Below are 20,680 nucleotides of genomic sequence, written 5' to 3' on the forward strand. Positions count from 1 at the left end.
GTACAGGGAGTTTCCAAACATTATCCTCTCTCAACAGGGCCACTCCAACATCCATTACCCTACCTTGTACCTCTTTTATTACCCCATCCATGAACAGATTGAACAACCATGGAGACATGACACATCCCTGTTTCAACCCTACTTTCAAAGAGAAAAATTCACTTAGTTCACCATTAATACGCACTGCAGCCTTCGCACCATCGTACATACTCTTCACAGCGTTCAACAACTTCCCATCTACTCCATATATTCTTAACACTTTCCAGAATCTTTGTCTATCCACCCTGTCACATGCTTTCTCCAAATCCATGAAAGCCGCATACAACTTCTTTCCCTTCTCTGTATATACATACATATATATATATATATATATATATATATATATATATATATATATCCCATTGGAGCCCAGTGTCCGGAATATTGGACAGACCTGGGATTTTTCAAGTTTTTATGAAGTAGGGAACCCCCGGGTAAGGATCTATGAGCTTCACGACTATGAGCCGGTAGTTGGATGGCGGTATGCTTAGTACCCGCCCAGTGCCATGCCTCGCCCAGCACCCCTGGGATCCAATGGGATATATTCTGTATGTATTAATACATACATACAAGGAACAGCGTGGTGGACTGAAGAGGTGAGACAGGCTGTGGCACAAAAGAAGAAGGCATACAATGGATGGATGAGAAATAGGGGAGTGGAAGAAGTAGAGAGGCGGACGAGAGAGTTATATGTAGAAAGAAAGAGAGAGGTGAAAAGATTAGTAAGAGAAAGAAAAGAATGGATGAGGAATTTGGAAGGAATTTGAGTGTAAAGTGGAGGGACTGTAAGAAAATGTTAGAGGTGAAAAGAGTAAGACAGGGTGGAAGTGAAGTTAGCAGGGGAGTGAAAGATAAAAATGGTAGATTACTAGTGGAGAAGGGAGAAAAAGTGAGCAGATGGAGAGAACACTTTAAGGTATTGTTGAACATACAGGATGGAAGTAATGCGAGTATAGTGGCTGGGGAATGGCTTGGAGAAGGAGGGAGGTGAGAAGACAGGAAGAAATCAGTAGGATAGAACTTGTGGAAGCAATGAAGAAAGTTAAATCGGGGAAAGCCCCAGGAATTGATGGAGTGTGTGGTTAAATGGTGAAGCATGGGGGAGAGATAGTAGTAGAATGGATGTGGAAGATGTGCAGATTGGCCTGGGAGGAAGGTAGAGTCCCGGAGGATTGGAAGTCAGGTATAATTATTCCCTTGTACAAAGGAAAAGGGGAAAAAGAAGTGTGTGGTAATCATAAGGGCATTTGTCATCTTAGTATAATAGGAAAAGTGTATGGTAGAATATTTATTGACAGAGTTAGAGAAAGAACAGATAAATTAGTTGGAGAAGAACAGGGAGGCTTTAGGAAGGGAAGAGGTTGTGTAGATCAGATATTCATTCTTAGATCTTTAGTGGAAAAGTTCCAAGTGAAGGGAAAGAAGTTGTATGCGGCTTTCATGGATTTGGAGAAAGCGTATGACAGGGTGGATAGACAAGGATTGTGGAAAGTGTTAAGAATATATGGAGTTGATGGGAAGTTGTTGAATGCTATGAAGAGTATGTATGATGGTGCGAAGGCTGCAGTGCGTGTGGATGGTGAACTAAGTGAATTTTTCTCTTTGAAAGTTGGGTTAAAACAGGGATGTGTCATGTCTCCATGGTTGTTCAATCTGTACATGGATGGGATAATAAAAGAGGTACAAGGTAGGGTAGTGGATGTTGGAGGGGCCCTGGTGAGAGAGGATAGTGTTTGGAAACTCCCTATACTATTGTTTGCAGATGATACTGTGGTGTTAAGTGAAGACGAAGGGGAGCTGCAAGGCTTGGTGGATGAGTTTGGGAGAGTGTGTAAGAAACGGAATCTAAAGGTGAATGTAGGGAAGAATAAAGTGATGGTCTTTGAGAGAGGTGAAGTCAGTGAATGTACAGCGAGGTTGGATGGTGAGGAATTGGAAAATGTGAGTACGTTTAAGTACTTGGGTAGTGTGATGAGTAAGGATGGAGGTTTGGAGGGTGAAGTGCTTGAAAGGGTACAGCAGGGAAGAAAGGTTGCTGGTTCTTTGAAAGCAGTGATAAGAAACAGGGAAGTGAGCATGGAAGTGAAAAAGTTACTACATGACAGTATTGTCATACCAACTCTAACGTATGGAAGTGAAGCTTGGACGTTGTTGGAAGGACACAAGTCAAGAGTGAGAGCAGTAGAAATGAGTTATTTAAGAGGAGCCTGTGGAGTCACATGGAGAGACAGGCTGACGAATGAGGATATAAAGGAGCGTTGTGGTGTGGATGTGGATGTGACAGGAAGCGTTATGAGGAACATACTGAGGTGGTTTGGCCGTGTGGAGAGGATGGAGGGTGAAAGACTGACGAAGAGAGTGTATGTGAGTGAGGTGGAGGGGGGAAGAGGGATGGGGAGGCCGAGGATGAGATGGAGGGTTGGGGTGGAGAGGTATATGAGAGAGGGGGGTGTGAGTTGGGAGCAGGGCAGTGAAATGGCGTGGGACAGGGCGACTTGGAGGCGATTTGTTTGTGGCGACCCCAAACGGGATTGAGGCGTCTGGCAATATATATATATATATATATATATATATATATATATATATATATATATATATATATATATATATATATATATATATATATATATATGTATATATATATTCTTGCTTAGTCCAGCTTTGCAGGCCTAATTGGCTGGGCCCTGCAGGCGGTCAGGGCTTTTGGCCTAGAGTGATTGTTACTTAGTTGGGCATGTCGATATATTAGCAGCATTCTTGAAAATTCATTTTTCACAGATAAACAGGCACGCATTACATAATAAAGTTGATTATTGACAGTCAGAAAGGCTTCCATCTCTTACCATGAGGTGTCTTCGATGGGTCGTTTTCAAGGAAATCCTCTTGGCCGAGGTATTAGCCGCGAGTCCTAGAAGTTTCTACAAGATAACAAGCTGTTGTTTGGTTCACTTTTGGAGCACTTTCGTATGCAAAACACAGGCTTGTCATCTGAAGCTGTTCTGATTGTGATATATAAACCATGAACTAATATGCTGGCATGCACTCCTCTGTTGCACAAAACGCAACCACACACTGATAACCAGCTCTATTGGCTCAATTACGAATGGTTGCAAATTAGACCGCAGGGTCCCTTCCCCCCCCCCTCTCTCTCTCTCTCTCTCTCTCTCTCTCTCTCCATGAAGCCCACGAGCTATCTGATGGCTCGACAATTCTCAAAACACCTAATGCGTTCACTCAATACATTTTCTTAGAATTTCACTCACTGTGCTCGCCACTGATTCTTCATACACCCCTTCATGCTTGCATTTATTCTTTGAAACCCTTATTTAATGCATTTACTTTATACTAGCAACGTCAGACTTCCATCGTTTCAACCTTTAATTGACGCAAAAAGCAAGTTGTCACTAACTGTAAATAAATAAATAAATATATATATATATATATATATATATATATATATATATATATATATATATATATATATATATATATACACACACACACACACATATATATATATATATATATATATATATATATATATATATATATATATATATATATATATATATATATATATATATATATATATTTATATATATATATATATAAATGATAAATTAGAATAGGTATGAAGCTCTGAAATTGGATGTCCTGAGCCGGCGAGGGGCTGGAAGCATTGCGGCGCGACGGGTGCAATTAGCTAGAGGAATATCGACCTTAGTGGCGCTGCTGTTGGCTGCCGCGGTGACATCACTCTTGTCGATGGCTGGTGGCGAATATACATTGATGAAGTGATGGAACACTTTAATCCTCTACAGAAAAAAAAAAAAAAAAAAAAAAAAAAAACGAATAGTGTTTAACAAATTTTTGAATATGATGTGTTTTTACGCATCCAGAGGCGTGCGCAAAATTTGATGGCTAAGGACTGTGTGGGAGCTACTGGAGGCTCCCCTCCCCCCTCTCTCTCTCTCTCTTGTGCCACGCCGCTTTCACCGGGAATGATCGACCGTGGGAATCGTTGCCACCACATGAACACGGACACACTTAAACTATTGCATAAGAATAAAATAGAAAACAGAAAGATCTAAAGATGAATCTGAAAATGGCCTGAGTGACTAACCATAAATTAGGGCGCCCAAGGGCAGTTCTGGCCATCGCGGCCTTGGGGCCATTAATGTAGCGGCCTCAAAATGGCCTTGGAGGCAAATGCCACCATGCCTATGTTCTTCCACATGCTGAGCTACCCACTGTGCCCCAACTTTCAGCCTCCTGGGTGCTCTGGAATGGCCGGATAAAACTTATACGACATACAATGACAGAGAATTTCAGCAGTATGTCTATATCTGTATCTATATCCATATTATATCTATCTGTCTATCTGTCTGTCTATCTATCTATCTATCTAGAGAGAATGGGTTCGCTGTAAACTCCATCACTACCCTGCATGTCCTCACCCTACACAACAGCCCAACACACACCTCACCTTTCCACTGCTTTGATCAGCTCCTCAGCAGTTTGAGGTCTTGGTGGCAGCCTGGGAATATTAAGAGAAGCAATGAGGCTGCCGCGATACGCCGTGCCCACCACCACACCAAACATGAGCCAAGACCCCACCAGGATGTGGTTAGATCGACTGGATGAGTGGCCATCAAACAGCCCCTGACCCAAAAAGTTGCCCACCATCTCCACCACCACCGACCCAGAGCTCAGTCGTCCGTGTTTTCCTCGCCACACCTCTGTTCTGGTAATCTGGACAAGAACGAATGATGCAGCAGTATTTATGACATTTAAAGTGTTACTTCATCCATTTGTACTTCGCCAGCATGGGGAAAGTTTATTTTAACTGTTATCGATTCACAGAAGAGGTCAGATCCTGCAGTGAGCCTAATATGGATTCATCAGACAGTGTTCTTAACCTCTCCTGTTCATGGATGTAGTTTTTATTTGTAAACTTATCATCTGCGTTGTGTACAAAATGTGATGGACCAGTACCCGGCCGTGGCTACGTGGGAGGGTTCCTTAAATAATCTAGCTAACTTTTTTCCGTAGGTAAAAAGACAAAATAACAACCAATATGCCTTACCTCAGTAACTCTAAACTTCATATTGTCGAGTTTTCTATCTATCTATCTATATACCTAGGCTGCTTCCCCCAAGGAAAGGGAGGTAGCCGAGACAGGACGACACACTCCCCATTTACTCATCCATTCAAACACATTCATTCGCATCTTAGCCCCAAAGGGGAGAACGGACAGATCCTCACTGCACCACACCGCACAAGGGTCAACTGCGCTATGCAATCAGTGACATCCACAGCAGGGCCCAACAGCAGAGCTGGTTTACCCCTGCCACATCATAACAGACCCATCCCCTTACCCGCACCTGACCTGACTAGCTGATCAGACCAAATGCGGGAGAATATCTCCTCAGGGCTGCGTCATCACTTATTCATTCACAATTTCTCTTCATTTATTTCTGTCACGCACAGCCACTCTCCCTTGCTCAACAGACATCCCTCTGCATCCAGTGCTCTCTTCACACTGTCCATCCATCCTATTCGTGGTTTTCCTCTCAGCCTTACACCTCTCACATCAGATCTAGTTATCTTTTTCACCAATCGCTCATTATCCATTCTCTCCATACGCCCAAACCATCGCAACACCCTCTGTTCAACTCTACCAGCCATCTCCCGAACAACTCCAGTTCTCCTTCGCACTTCATCATTTCACACTCGATCCATACGCGTTACTCCACACATACTCCTCAGACACCTCATCTCCATTACATTCAAACATTTCCTCTCTGCTACACCCATATTCCATGTTTCAGCCCCATATAATGCAGTCGGTACCACAACACCCTCATACAGCCTTCTCTTTACATCCATTCTAAGCGAACAACATCTAAACACTTTTTTCATTCCTCCCAGCACCTTTCCTACTTCATTTATTCTAAACTTCACTTCTGCATCTATTCTTCCATCCACAGCAACATGTGACACTAGATATTTAAAACACTCTACCTCCTCAAGCAACTCACCATTCAAAACTATATTCATCCCCCTACCATCTACCAACCTCGTACACTTCATCACTTTACTCTTATTCTCATTTACTTTCAATTTCCTCCTCTCACACACCCTTCCAAACTCCTCTACCAACAGTCTCAACCTCTCCTCTGAATCAGCCACCAGTACAGTATCATCTGCAAACAGCAGCTGCTTCAGATTCCATTCTCCACCATCAACATTCACCAGACTCAGACCACCACCTAAAACTCTTGCATTCACCTCCCTTACAACACCATCCATGTAAATATTAAACAACCAAGGTGACATCACACATCCCTGTCGCAGCCCCACTCTCACAGGAAACCAATCACTCACAGCATTTCCCACTCTTACACACGCTCTACTATTTACATAAAAGCTTTTCACCCCTTTTAGTAACCTACCATCAAGTCCATACAATCTTAAAACAGTCCACAAAGCCTCCCTATCAATTCTATCATACGCTTTCTCTAAATCCATAAATGCCCAAAACTCATCCTTGCCTTTCGCTAAATACTTTTCACACACTTGTCTCACCACAAACACCTGATCCACGCATCCCCTCCCTCTCCTAAAGCCAAGCTGCTCATCACCAATCACTCCCTCTGTACCCTCTCTAACTCTCATAATTAACACTTTACCATACCCCTTACCTACGACACTCAACAGACTTATACCCCTAAAGCTAGTACATTCATGCTTATCACCCTTGCCATTATACAATGGGACCATACAAGCACTTGCCCAGTCAATTGGCACCATACCTTTCACAAAGCACACATTCAACAATCTTACCAACCAGTCAACAATAGTCACTCCACCACCTTTCAGGCATTCCACAGCACACCCATCCATACCTGCAGCTTTCCCTGTTTTCATCTCCTTTACTGCCTTCTCCACTTCCTCCTCCGTGATCAAAGAATCATTCAACTCTCCCAACACATTTATTCCTTGCACCCTTCCATCTGCCATAATCTCAGCCTCCCTTTCCTCCTCTACATTTAACAATCTTTCAAAATACTCTGCCCATCTCTTCCTTACTGCATCCATCTCAATTAACATCCTTCCATCCTCTGCTTTTACTCGTTCTTCCTTCCCAGACTCTCCCTTTCACACCCTTTTCACCTCCTTCCAAAACATTTTCTTATTCTGTTGAAAATTCTCTGTCACCCGCCCACCCCACCTCTCATCTGCTGCCACTTTAGCATCACGCACAGCCCTTCTCGCCCTATTCCTCTTTTCCTTATACCTTTCATATGACATCTCATCCTTCCTCTGCAGCCACACTTCATATGCACGTCTCTTCTCAGCCACAGCCATACTTACTTCCTCGCACCACCATTCACTTCCTTTTCTTACACCACCACCCACACGTCTCAAACCACACACTTCTTCTGCATGCCCCACCACAGCACTCTTAAATAACTGCCATTCCTCCTCCACGCTGCCATTTTCCCGATATTTCACTGCGTTCCACTCATCTTTCAATTTCTCCTGATACTCTATCTTTTTCTCTCTTTTATCCAACTCACTTACTTTCAAAACCTCCCTGCCACACCTAACTCTCCTAGCACTCGCCCATCTCTTACCTACTCTTAACTTTCCCTCCACCAGGTAGTGGTCAGACATACCTCCACCCTCCCCTCTCAGAACTCTCACATCCAACAATCTTCCTATTACATTCCTAGACACAACCACATAGTCCATCAAAGCTCTATCAACAACCCTTTCACCCTGCTGTCTCACCCATGTATACTTATAAATATCTTTCTTCTCAAACAGCGTATTTCCAATCACTATCTCTCGCTCAACACACATCGCTATCATTCGTTTCCCATTTTCATTTCTTCCAGGCACATCATGCATACCAACTATACCTTCAACTGCTACATTTCCCACTCTAGCATTCAGATCTCCCATCATTACCACATTCACATTCGCTCCAAAACTCTGCAGACACTCATCAACATCATTCCAGAAAGACTCCCTCTCTTCTTCATCCCTTTCACTACCAGGCCCATATGCACTCACAAACACCCACAACTCACGTTCAAATTTCGCTTTCACCCACATCAGTCTCGATGACACCTCCTTCCATTCAATCACACACTGCTGTACTTCCGGACTCACTAACAAGGCCACACCTTCTCTTGCCCTTCCTCTATCAACTCCTGACAATCTTCCATTCACACTTCCAAACATAGACTCACCCTTCCCTTTCATTTTCGTTTCACTCAAAGCTAACACATTCAACTTTCTTCTCACAAACATTCTCCCAATCTCCTCCCTTTTAGCCTCAATCGTACTACATCCACGCACATTCATAGACCCAGTCTTCAGGGTACGGGGATAACTCCATCCCCCATCCCTTTCTCTGGCCTGTCTCTTTTTAGGAACTAAACAACAGAGGAGGGGGTCCCTAGTCTCCTCACCCCGCCCCTTTTAGTCGCCTTTTACGACACGCAGGGAATACGGTGGCAGTATTCTTCCTAACACAACCTGGCCGCATAGTAGTAGTACCACCCCATAGTGCGGCCAGATTGTGTTCCCCCCGCCACACATCCCAGGAGAGATACAAATGAACCTCCAGGCATTATTGTCGAGTTTTACATTTACATAAAAAAAGTGAGGCGTGTGTATTTCGTGAAAACTAAAAGGGAAACGTTGTGTCAGAATGTTTGAGATCTGATGAGGTGCAAAATTTGATTATGATATTTTTACATTAGTAAAGCGATCTAAAAGTACAATATATATATTTATTACCTGAAAAATAAAACAATCAATCAACTTATCTGTCTATGGCGTAAGAACACATCCCACGAGAGCTAACTTCTACAAATGAACCTCCAGGCATTTTTGTACCTACAATTTTTGTACCCCCCTTTCCAAGGCCCGTATTCTTATCGGATAAGGAGGCTCCCTAACACCTCTTCCTTACGAATTTAGTTTTTAATACAGCTGGTCAGTATAATTCTGCATGTCATATATGTAGAGTACGGCGATGCTCGATTGACCTAAATATCACACAGGGTAGTAAGGTGTAATAAGCAATATAAATCGCTTAGGAAGAGGCATTAGGAAGCCTTCTTTCCCGACGAAAATACGGTCCCAAGACACCTCCCCTCCCCTTACATTCTTTCTCATATCTGCCAATCTCAGTCTCGATCTCCCTCCCCTCCTTCTACCGACAGCGATTTCATATTCTCTTATGGTTGGTCTCGCACGCTCTATTCAATCTACATTGCCATCCTGCAAAAGGAAACACTGGAGCAGTAACAATCAAATAATTTGTAGCAGTAAGCCTGTCTGAGGTGGTATTTAATTTCTCAAATCAAATTATTGCCTGCAGGATTTACTGAGCCGATGAAAGGCAAAGTTAACTTAGTTTCTGTGATCATTATAGTCTTTTCACTTTACCTTGGCCAGGATTTTCTTCCTTGTACAGCTTATTTCACGCAGCACAGTGACGGAATAAATCAATCCTACGTCTCGGTATTCTTACAATGGCATTTCTTCGTGAGCAGCGCAATGTCCTCGTGTTAATTCCTTGCAATACCTCAGCATTTATGATGGAGAAGTGTCAGTTTTAGGTCAAGATTTAGTGAAAAGATTTTAGTGAACCTAATGATCGGGCTGACTTTGGTGTTTTTCGGCGAAATGGATGCACCCACGAGACCAAAAGAAAGAAAAAAAGAAACATTACGTGATCCCTCTTTACTTTCTGAAACAACTGACGAACGACTTGATAATTATCTTCAGTCACTCCTCATTCATGTATATGACCGCTGTCATTATCAAAACCACACAGTGCGAGACGTTTACACAACAAATGAAGAAAACCGTCAGTCAGAACTATTTCCCCTTCGAAGTGAACACGAACAGCAACTACGGTTGTTGTTACAACGATCATCTGTGTTTATTTTTGGATTGCGTGTAAAATAATTACTTATGACCCAGATGTGTACTTTTTTTTTCTTTACCGAAGATGAACAGAGGATGAAGTAACGAAATCCATAAACCAGATAACAGGTGACCTCCATTCACAAAATATCTGTAACAGTTGGACTTGAATTGATGTAGGCTGAAGTTTGGGGGGAAACAAACCTGGGGAAGCGAGTTGCAAAGAGAAAGAGTTCGGGGAATAAATCTGTCTATCTATTGCCAGACGCCTTAATCCCGTAAGAAATGGCCACAAACAGATTGCCTCCATGTCTCCCTGTTCCCCGCCATTTCACTGCCCTGCTCCCAGCTTACATCCCTCTCCCTCATATAGCTCTCCACTCCATCCCTCCATCGCATCCTTGAACTTCCCCTCTCTCTCCCCCCCCTCCACCTCACTCACATACACTCTCCTCGTCAGTCTCTCACTCTCCATCCTATCCACATGGCCAAACCACCTCAATGTATTTCTCCTAACTCTTCCTATCACATCCACATCCACACCACAACGCTCCTTCACATCCTCATTTGTCAATCTGTCTCTCCATGTTACTCCACATGCTCCTCACAAATAATTCATTTCCACAGCTCTCACTCTTGGCTTGTGTCCCTCCAACAACGTCCAAGCTTCACTTCCAAACGTTAGAGTTGGTATACTATCATGTGGTAGCTTTCTCACTTCCATGCTCACTTCCTTGTTTCTTATCACTGCTTTCAAGGAACCAGTAACTTACGTGCTGTATCCTTACAAGCACTTCATCCTCCAAACTTCCATCCTTACTCATCACACTACTCAAGTACTTAAACGTACTCACATTTTCCATTTCCTTCTCATTCAGCCTCACTGTACATTCACTGACTTCATTTTTCTCGAAAACCATACCTTTACTCTTCCCTACATTCACCAGTAGATTCCGTTTTTTACACACTCTCCCAAACTCATCCACCAAGCCTTGCAGCTCCCCTTCGTCTTTACTTAACAACACAGTATCATCTGCAAACAACAGTACAGGGAGTTTCGAAACACTGCACTCTTTCTTTAGGGTCACTCCAACATCCACTGTCCTACCTTGTATCTTTTTTAATAATCCCATCCATGTACAGACTGAACAACCATGGAGACATGACACATTCCTGTTTCAACCCAACCTCCAAATAGAAAAATTCACTCGGTTCACTATCCACACGCACTGCAGCCTTAGCCCCCTCAAACATACTCTTCACAGCATTCAACAACTTCCCATCTACTCCATATATTCTTAATACTTTCTGATTAACTTTGTCTGGGGATGGTGGTGCCGTGATCCCCATACTCACCCAGACCAGTGTGAAACAGATGGCCAGCGTGGAGGTAAACACTCCTGCCCACACCTGGTTGCCCAAAGGATAGTAAAAACTAAGCCAGCTGGGTTTCAACACGGGCTTGGCCATAGCGAAACCCAGAGCGTCCTGAGCGATGGAGTATGTGAAGTCCCACCTGTAACATTTCAGTGGGAATAGGTGGTCACGGCTTGTATTCTCACTGCATAAAGAAGCTCTCCAATATCTCCTAATCGATTGATTTTGCTAATTACATCTTATTGGACTTTCCCGTGTTATTTAAAGCCTTCTGAGTATCATACTCTGCAGAAATTATGTACAAAAGGATATTTTATAAATACATATCCAAAAATAAATCGCTAAGGAAGAGATGCTAGGCAGCTTCCTTACCCGCGAGAATACGGGACCATGTCAGTATGTACATACAGACAAGTATTATCCCAAAGATTGACGAATACATTTGGGTATAATCGAACCATCTGAAAGACACACCAGTAGAGATAGGATTTTTCATTGTATTTCGTCAGTTGTAAATTTTCACCAGACGGAACTGGGATGATGCTTCTCTCTCTGGCTGTACAATACAAAGTCATGGGTTGTATTCTGAGGCTCTTATTCTCGTCTGTTAAGGGGGTTCCCTAGCACTTCTTCCTTACTGATTTATTACTGGCTGTGGGTGGTTAATACCCTGTTGGGTGTCATTTATGTAAAGTATGCCAATGTTGCAAGGATTTATCTCATACAAAAGAGGATAGTAAGGTGCAATAAGCTAAATAAATAACTTAGGTGAAGGTGTTAGGGTGCTTCCTCAACCAAGGAGAGTGCGGGCTCAATTGGCGATGAGCATCGCAACACCTCTTTATCAGCTATTAATTATGTCAATGGCAATTTAACATTCCCTTGTACGGCACTGGCGTAAAGAACGTATATATAAATAAAAAAAAAAGCACACCAAACGAAAGAATACAAAGTTAAGCGTAGTATGCCGCATAATTACCTACGAATGAAGTGTTACGAGGCCGCCCATGCCCTGTAAATTCAGCTGACCCTTTACCCCTGTCGCTGGACTCAAAAAGTACTAATATCGTAAGCCAGTATTCTTGTTGGTTTAGGAAGCTTACTAACACCTTTTCCCTTGTGAATCATTTTGTTTATTACACCTTACTGTCCCCTTCTGTGTTACATAAATCCTCCAAATATCCCTGTATTCTGCACCGTTACTGTACAATGAGATATTAACCAGCCGTATCCAAAATAAATTGCTTCGGTAGAGGTGTTAGGGAGCTTCCCTACCTTACGAGAAAAGGGACTTTGGTGTAGACGTGGCCTGACAGTGTCATTGCTAACTGTTATTGGTACACGATAGCCAGGATTCTAACTGTCATTCTATCATTGGCTAACTGGCTGTCCTTCACTGTGATATCCTTGACACGACTTCCCTTCTATCTGCGGCAGAATTAGTGGCTGAGCAAATCACTTGTTGACGATTGTACTATCTGATGCTCATTAATTCACTGAAAATACACAGTCGGCATTTTTTAAGCAAGTTTCAAACGGTTTACGTAACTTTAGTGGCCTCAGTACAGAATGGTTACATCGACGTTCTGCTTATTTCTCAAGACGGGTAGATATGGCCCACGTAAAGGAAAGGAGTTTAGTCTGCGTTAGTGTAAGTGAATTATAGCATTAACCTCAAAAGCAGAAAAATGGCTGATCTAATATCTAGGCTTCAATATTCAACTAAAACATAGTGGTCATTGCCTCTTTCCTCCAATGGAAAAGTAAGAGTACGTAAGTAATGGAACTTAATCTACCGTATGATGCAGCCTGACTCTTGGCCAGTCCGTTACAAAATAATTTACTGCGAAGAACTGTTGATATAACTTAGGAGGACACAGTTCAGGATGGTCACACAGAAGTCTTGCTTACATCTCGAGGTAAATGGGTAGGACTGGGCAGAAGACGCTAACAACGAAGGACTGCCGCGCGTCCACCTGAGCAACTACCTGTGGAAAGGTAAGTGAAACTGTTTGGACCTGGTATAATTAATTTATCCCCCTCCATCAAAGACGCGTCTTAATAAGAAAATATTCCCCTGAGTTATATCCTGCTTTACCCATGCTTCTGCTAGACGATTTTATATACGTTATGAGTGATTATTTTGTGATTTTAAAGCTAAGTATAGACTTCCTAAACCTCTTTACTACGGTAAGCCCTCCCTAAACAAAGCAAAGTAGTCCGGAAGCTTTGAAAAGAAGTAAAATGCGTCATAGGTAAAAAGTAATAGAGCAAAGTTGAGATTCCCTTTAAGTATATACTTCATACCACTTTCCTTTAACTTGTCCTGTGTAATTTTGCCTTTTGGGTTATTATTATTATTATTATTTTCTTTTGTGACCAATCTTTACGGGATAAAGGTGCCTGGCAATACATAGATAGGTAGGTAGGTTATTATGTGTAATCCTGTACTTAATCCACTTCAGAAATCCACCCCTGAGAAAGATACATGTCCCTTTACCCTTTAGGCCAGTTCAGGGAATCTACCATACTATCATATGTAATTATAGTCTTGTTCTCATTGCGCAAGTTACTCCATTCAGTTTCGTATTTCATGTTAATAGTGCTCACGTTCCCTATGTAGCATAAAACGTTTTCATGCATAAAAAAATATGCTGCATACATCGTTTTGCAGTTGAAAACAAATAATATAAAGGCGTCACTGAAGGAAAAAAAATGGTGTTATTAAGCCTTTCATTTCAAAGACATCTTTTTATATTTGATTGTCTTTATTTTCGGAAGTAATTTCTCAGTTCAGGAACGACATTATGAAATGAAGGGCCTGGGAAACAACTTGATCGGTCACTTCAGTACTAAAAGTTCTTCCTTACTTGAACAAAATCAGCTGGTGGTTGTAAGAGTCTAATGAGATGTCCTCGAGCTGAAAGACTTAAGTCCCTATTCTTGTCGTTTAAAGAAGCTCCCTAACATCTCTTCCTTAGCAGTATATCTCTGCATAACTCGTTAATAATAACTTTTGTGACATCAATGTTACCTATATTGGAAATGACAAGATATAAACAATAAACCAGAGAGTTGCAAGGTGGTGTAAGCAAAATAAATAGTTGAGATAAAGGTACTACTGGGGCTACCATAACCGAACAAAATAAAAGCCTTATTTCAAATGCTTAATGATCCTAATAAAATTGTCTGACTGCAGCAGCACCCTAATTAACATAAGGAAACTGCAGATAATGTCCTGCAAAGTTAAGCTTCCGTGGATAAGGAACATAATATAAACCTTTTTATGCAAGAAAACTATAGTGTGCTTGATATTGTCTGCGTTTTGAAAAGTTTTACAAAACGATTAAAGATAAGGAAAATCAATGTTAAAAGGAAGTATTATTAATTTTCTTTGATACTCCACCTCGTCCCAGTTTGTTGAAGGTAAAATATAGACTGTGAAATTGAGTGCCCTGGCCAGATACATCAGCTGGTTGTAGTCCATGCCGAAGTGTGTGGTGTTGTCGCCCTCCCCTGATGTGATCCAGTAGGGTTCATAGACAGGAGCTGTAGCGTTCATCCTCATCCCGTGAAAACTGAAACAATACACTTTTTTTTTTTTTAATTCCCCGCTTTTTTTTTTTTTTTTTTCATTGGCTTGTATTCTCATCGGTTAAAGAGGCTCCCAGACACCTCTTCCTTAACGATTTTACTTTTGGATATGGGTGGTTAATGTCCTTTCGTAAATTAATGATGCATAGTATGGTGATGTTGGAAGGATTTATGTAACAGAAAAGAGAACAGTAAAGTGTAATAAACAAAATATTTTGCTTGGAAAATGGTGTTAGGGAGCTTCCTCAATCCCCGGGAATACAGGCCGTTTTGTCACAGCTAGATAAATGTACACATTTTTCACATTCTGGCGTCGGGAAAATATCAGATTAGAAGTGTTACCCGGCTTTGCTCTAGTTATCCTCGTTAGAGTCAGTTGGTATAATCAAAGAATCATACCGCTACTCCCCCGGGAGGACTGATCTTGGTTCTCTCTTTCGTGTGATTTATACAATTTTCCGAAGACATCCATCCCTGTTCCATATCCCTCACGTTTGACCTGGGTTCTCAGGTTGTTTTTTGGAAAGCTGTTAATTATTCTTACATAGAATTCCATTATTAAAAAAATGGATATACTCAATGCACTGAAGGCAACTACCGGACCAGACTTTGGACAACAAAAAAGAAACACTCTCTATGCACTACAAACAATACATTAGATCAGTGATGCCTTATGTCTCTCCGGCGTGAGCTCCCATCCTATCTACTACCTACTAAACACCTTGCAACTCATACAGAACGACGCCTTATGTATGAACACAGGTTGCACCAAAACCAATTTCACAGGCCCACTTACCCTATGAAACTTAAGGTCTTTCTGTCAGATGCAACCTTGATATGACAGGCACAGAATTCTATGCATCGGCTTACCTCAATACGCAACACCCTTACCATAAAGTGACCGCGACACACAAAACACCTAAGCACATAAAGCAGCCACTTCAAAAACATTATTGAACCCTGTCTGGAGGTGGGATATTGTTGTAGACGCGTTACAACAATATTGCTCCTCCAGGCAATCCAACACTAGCAATGAAAAAACGCCTACATACACATTTCACATGCACGGCAGTACAACATCTCGATCACAACACAATAATCGAAGCCCCCCCCTCCTGACATCAACCCATTGGAGGTGTCCTTGAACAGAGATGATCGAGTTCATCTAGTTAGACTTAGAGCAAGACACCATTCAACCTTCCTCAGTTTCCAGCTTAGATTTGGGCTGAGTGGAATCGCAGATGATACATGCCCGGCTTGTAGATTAGGGTCACACAACATACACCTAATGGAACCCTCCACAACACATGCCACAAACAGACACAACATCGACGGTATAAGGAATGTATAGGACAACCCTATAGGGGCAGTTGCTAATTTGTAATGCGAAGAAGGAGCCAAAGGCCAGGGTCCTGTAACTGCTCCCTTCAGAAAAAAAAAAAAAGAAAAAAAAGACAACAGAGAGCTAAATTCAAGATCTATTCATTTCAAGATGCCTGGGCACACTGCGTTTGAAAGACTGGAGATTCTAGGCAGTAGGAAAAACAGACAGATGGAGACAGTTCCAGATGATCTGTTGCGTTCATAAAGTACTGGGAGTAACAGTTAACTCTTGCATTAGAAGGTTGGACAGAAAAGGGATGAGAATTTGTTGCTAGACGGGTGCTACGTGCCCCCCGTAGTGGCGGAGGGTTGCAAGCAGACAGTTCAGAGAAGCTGTGACTATTAAAGTAGCGATAGGAAAGAGATAAAGATGCAACAGTGCGGAAAAAAGAGACAGAGGTTGAAAGGAGCCAGGAAGAGGAGAGTTAATGGGACGAAAAGCCATTGACTCCACCCAGTTGAGAAGAGATGCATGTGATGAGCCTCTCCACAAATGAGAGTTGCACACAACACAGGGCCGAATAAAAGGTCAACAACTGTGCAGGGGTAAACAAAGTACAGAGTCGGCTTAGCACACCCAATTGCTTGGAACCAGATTTTACAAGAGAGGTAATATGTACTTTCCATGACAAATCCCCAGAGAATGAAACTCCAAATATGTTTAAAGATGATGCAGTTTTGAGCTGGCTATTATTAAAAAATATGGGCACTCCGGTGGGAAATTTTGTCGAGATGATAGATGTAAGAAATGAGTTTTGGATGCATTAAAAACATCAAGGTTATTTTTACCTCAGTCAGAGAAATAAGCCAAGTCAGACATTAGGTATGCCATAGCCTCATCCCTTGTTTGTTGAAGTAACTGCTGAGGTGGATGCTGTGGGAAGAGATTAAAAAGGTAAAGGATGGACTCATCAACGTATGAGTGGATAGGATTAGATGTACAGCTTTTTTTTTTTTTTTTATGCGAGGAAGAAGGAACCAAAGGCCATGAGCCCGCAGTAACAGTTCCCTCCAAGAGAAAAACAAAATACAATAGAGAGCCAAATTCAAGATCCGATCATTTTGAGATGCCTGGACACACCGCGTTTGAAAGACTGGAGATCATAGGCAGCAGGAAATACAGACAGAGGGAGACACTTCCAGAGCTGACCTGTTGCATAAATGAAAGACTGGGAGTAACGGTTAACTCTTGCATTAGAAAGTTGGACAGAAAAGGGATGAGAGTTTGCTGCCAGACGGGTGCTACGCACCCGTCGTAGAGGTGGAGGAATGCAAGCAGACAGTTCAGAGGAGCAGTGACCAATTAAAGTAGCGATAGACAAGAGATAAAGATGCAACAGTGCGGCGAAGAGACAGAGGTTGAAGGGAGTCAGTAAGAGGAGGAGAGTTAATGAGACGAAAAGCCTTTGACTTCACCCTATTGAGAAGAGCTGTATGTGGGGAGCCTCCCCACACATGAGAGTTGTACTCCACACAGGGGCGGATAAAACCCCTGTATAGAGTCAACAATTGTGCAGGGGTAAAGAAAGAGCAGAGTCGGCTTAGCACACCCAATCTCTTGGAAGCAGATTTTACAAGAGATGTAATATGATCTTTCCAAGACAAGTCCCGAGTAAATGAAACCCCAAGCATGTTCAAGGATGATGCAGGATTAAGCTGAATATTATTAAATATTTAGTGGGTATACCTGTGGAAGATTTTGTCGGGTTGATAGGTGTAAGAACTGAGTCTTAGATGCATTCAAAACAACCATATTATTTTCACCCCAGTCAGAGATACGAGCCAAGTCAGACATTATGTGTGCCATAGCCTCATCCCTTGTTTGTTGAAGTAACTGTTGAGATGGGCGTTGCGGGAACCGAATGAAAAGTTGAAGGGTGGAGTCATCAGCGTATGAGTGGATAGGGTTAGATGTACAGCTTAGAAGATCATTGATGAATAAAAGGAAGAGAGTTGATGATAGGACAGAGCCCTGAGGAACACCACTGTTGATAGATCTAGAAGAACGATGGCCGTCTACAACAGCGGCTATAGAACGACCAGAAAGGAAGCTAGCGATGAAGGCACAGATAGAAGGATAGAAACCGTAGGAGGGCAGTTTGGAAATTAAAGATTTATGCCAGACTCGATCGAAAGCCTTTGAGATGTCAAGTGCAATGGCAAAGCTTTCGCCAAAGTCCCGAAAGGAGGATGACCAGGAGTCTGAAAGGTAGGTGAGAAGATCGCCAGTGGAGCGTCCCTGACGGAACCTGTACTGATGATCGGAAAGAAGGTTGTGATAGGAAAGATGCCTTAAAATTTTTCTATTGAGAATTGACTCGAAAACTTTTGAAATACAGGACGTTAAAGCAATTGGACGATAGTTGGAGGGTTGGGAGTGGTCACCCTTCTTTGGGACTGGCTGAATGAGAGCAAACTTCCAGCAAGAAGGAAAGGTACAAGTTGACAGACAAAGGCGAAAGAGTTTGCCTAGGCAGGGTGTAAGCACAGAGGCACAGTTCTTGAGAACAATAGGAGGGACCCCATCAGGCCCATATGCCTTGTTAGTACTGAAGCCAGTGATGGCAGAAAATACATCAACTGAAGAAATTTTAATGTCAGCCATGAGGAAGTCAGAGGGGGGAAGTGATGGAGGAACAGCACCGGAATCGTCTAAGGTGGAATTGGAGGAGAAAGTCTGTGCAAAGAGATCTGCTTTATCTGTAGAAGAAATAGCTACAGAACCATCGGAGTAGAAAAGAGGAGGGAAGGATGATTAGGTAAAGTTGTTAGAAAGATTTTTGGCAAGGTGCCAGAAGGAGCAGGAAGAATTCGAGTTGGAGAGTTGAGAGCATTTAGTATGGATGAAATTATTTTTAGTAGAGCAAAGAACAGACTTAGCACGACTCTGGGCAGAAACGTAAAGATGATGTGATTCAGGGGTGGGTTGGCTCCGGTACCTTTTGTAGGCCCTCTCCTTGTTGCGGACAGCATTAGAACAAGTGTGATTAAACCAAGGCTTTCTTGTATTAGTCAAAGGATATGAGAAAGGAATGTATGCGTCCATGCCTGAGAGAATAACCTCCTTAATGCGCAAGGCACACTCAGATGGCTCCCGGCCATGGAAGCAATAATCATTCCAGGGAAAATCAAAGAAGTACTGCCTGAGGACCTCCCAGTCCGAGGCTCCAAAATGCCACAGACGACGTTTCCCTGGAGGGTCCACAGGCCGTACCGGAGTGATAGGACAGATTAAGGTAATAAGGTTGTGATCGGAGGAGCCCAACGGAGAGAAAAGATTAACAGAGTAAGCAGAAGGATTAGTTGTGAGGAAGAGGTCAAGTATGTTGGAGCTCTATCCAAGGCGGTCAGGGATACGGGTAGGGTGCTGTACAAGCTGCTCTAGGTTATTAAGGATAGAAAAGATGTAGGCTTGTTCACCAGGTGAATCCATGAAAGGAGAGGAGAGCCAAAGGTGGTGGTGAACATTGAAATCTCCTAGAATGGAGATTTCAGAGAAAGGAGAAATGGATAGAATGTGTTCCATCGTAGAAGTAAGATGGTCGAAGAATTTTTGATAGTCAGTAGAATTAGGGGATAAGTAAACAGCACAGATATATTTAGTCAGAGAATGACATGAAAGCCGAAGCCAGAGTGTAGAGAATTCAGAAGAATCGAGTTCAGGAACACGAGAGCAAGATAAGTCGTTGCATATATATACACAACAGCCACCTTTGGCTTTGAAATGAGTATAGAGAAAGTAGGAGGATACAGAAAAGGGTTTGCTGTCAGTTGCCTCAGACAGCTGAGTCTCAGTTAGAAAAAGAAGGTGAGGTTTAGAGGAGGAGAGGTGGTGCTCAACAGAGCGAAAGTTAGAGGAAAGGCCACGAATGTTGCAGAAATGAAGAAGAAGAGAGTCAGAGAGTCAGACGGTGGTTCCAGGCACCTCGAGTCGTCACCGGGGGAGGGGTGGATGGTGGGGGCATTTATGGCCCCCCCCCCCTGGGGACTCCGAGGCTTCGTGATGAGACGCCATTTTAGTTGAATTTTGAATAGGAAGTGTAGTGTGTACTGTGCATGTAGTTTGGTGTAGACAATTAGAGAAATTCGTACTGGAGAGCATGCTGGCCTACTCTCTGTGTAACTGAGACACTGAAAAAGTTCAGCAAAGGGGGATGGTCAGGAACTTAGGTCAATGATGAATAAAAGGAAGAAAGTTGGAAATAGGATAGAACCCTAAGGGACACCTTGATTGACAGATCTAGGAGAACAGTGGCTGTCTACAACAGCAGATATAGAACGACCAGAAGGGAAGCTTGAGATGAAGACACAGATAGAATGATAGAAACCGCTTACG

Source organism: Coenobita brevimanus, chromosome 25 (genome assembly GCF_032717465.1).
Source record: "Coenobita brevimanus isolate Jiangsu-jjx chromosome 25, ASM3271746v2, whole genome shotgun sequence".
Taxonomy (NCBI): Eukaryota; Metazoa; Arthropoda; class Malacostraca; order Decapoda; family Coenobitidae; genus Coenobita; species Coenobita brevimanus.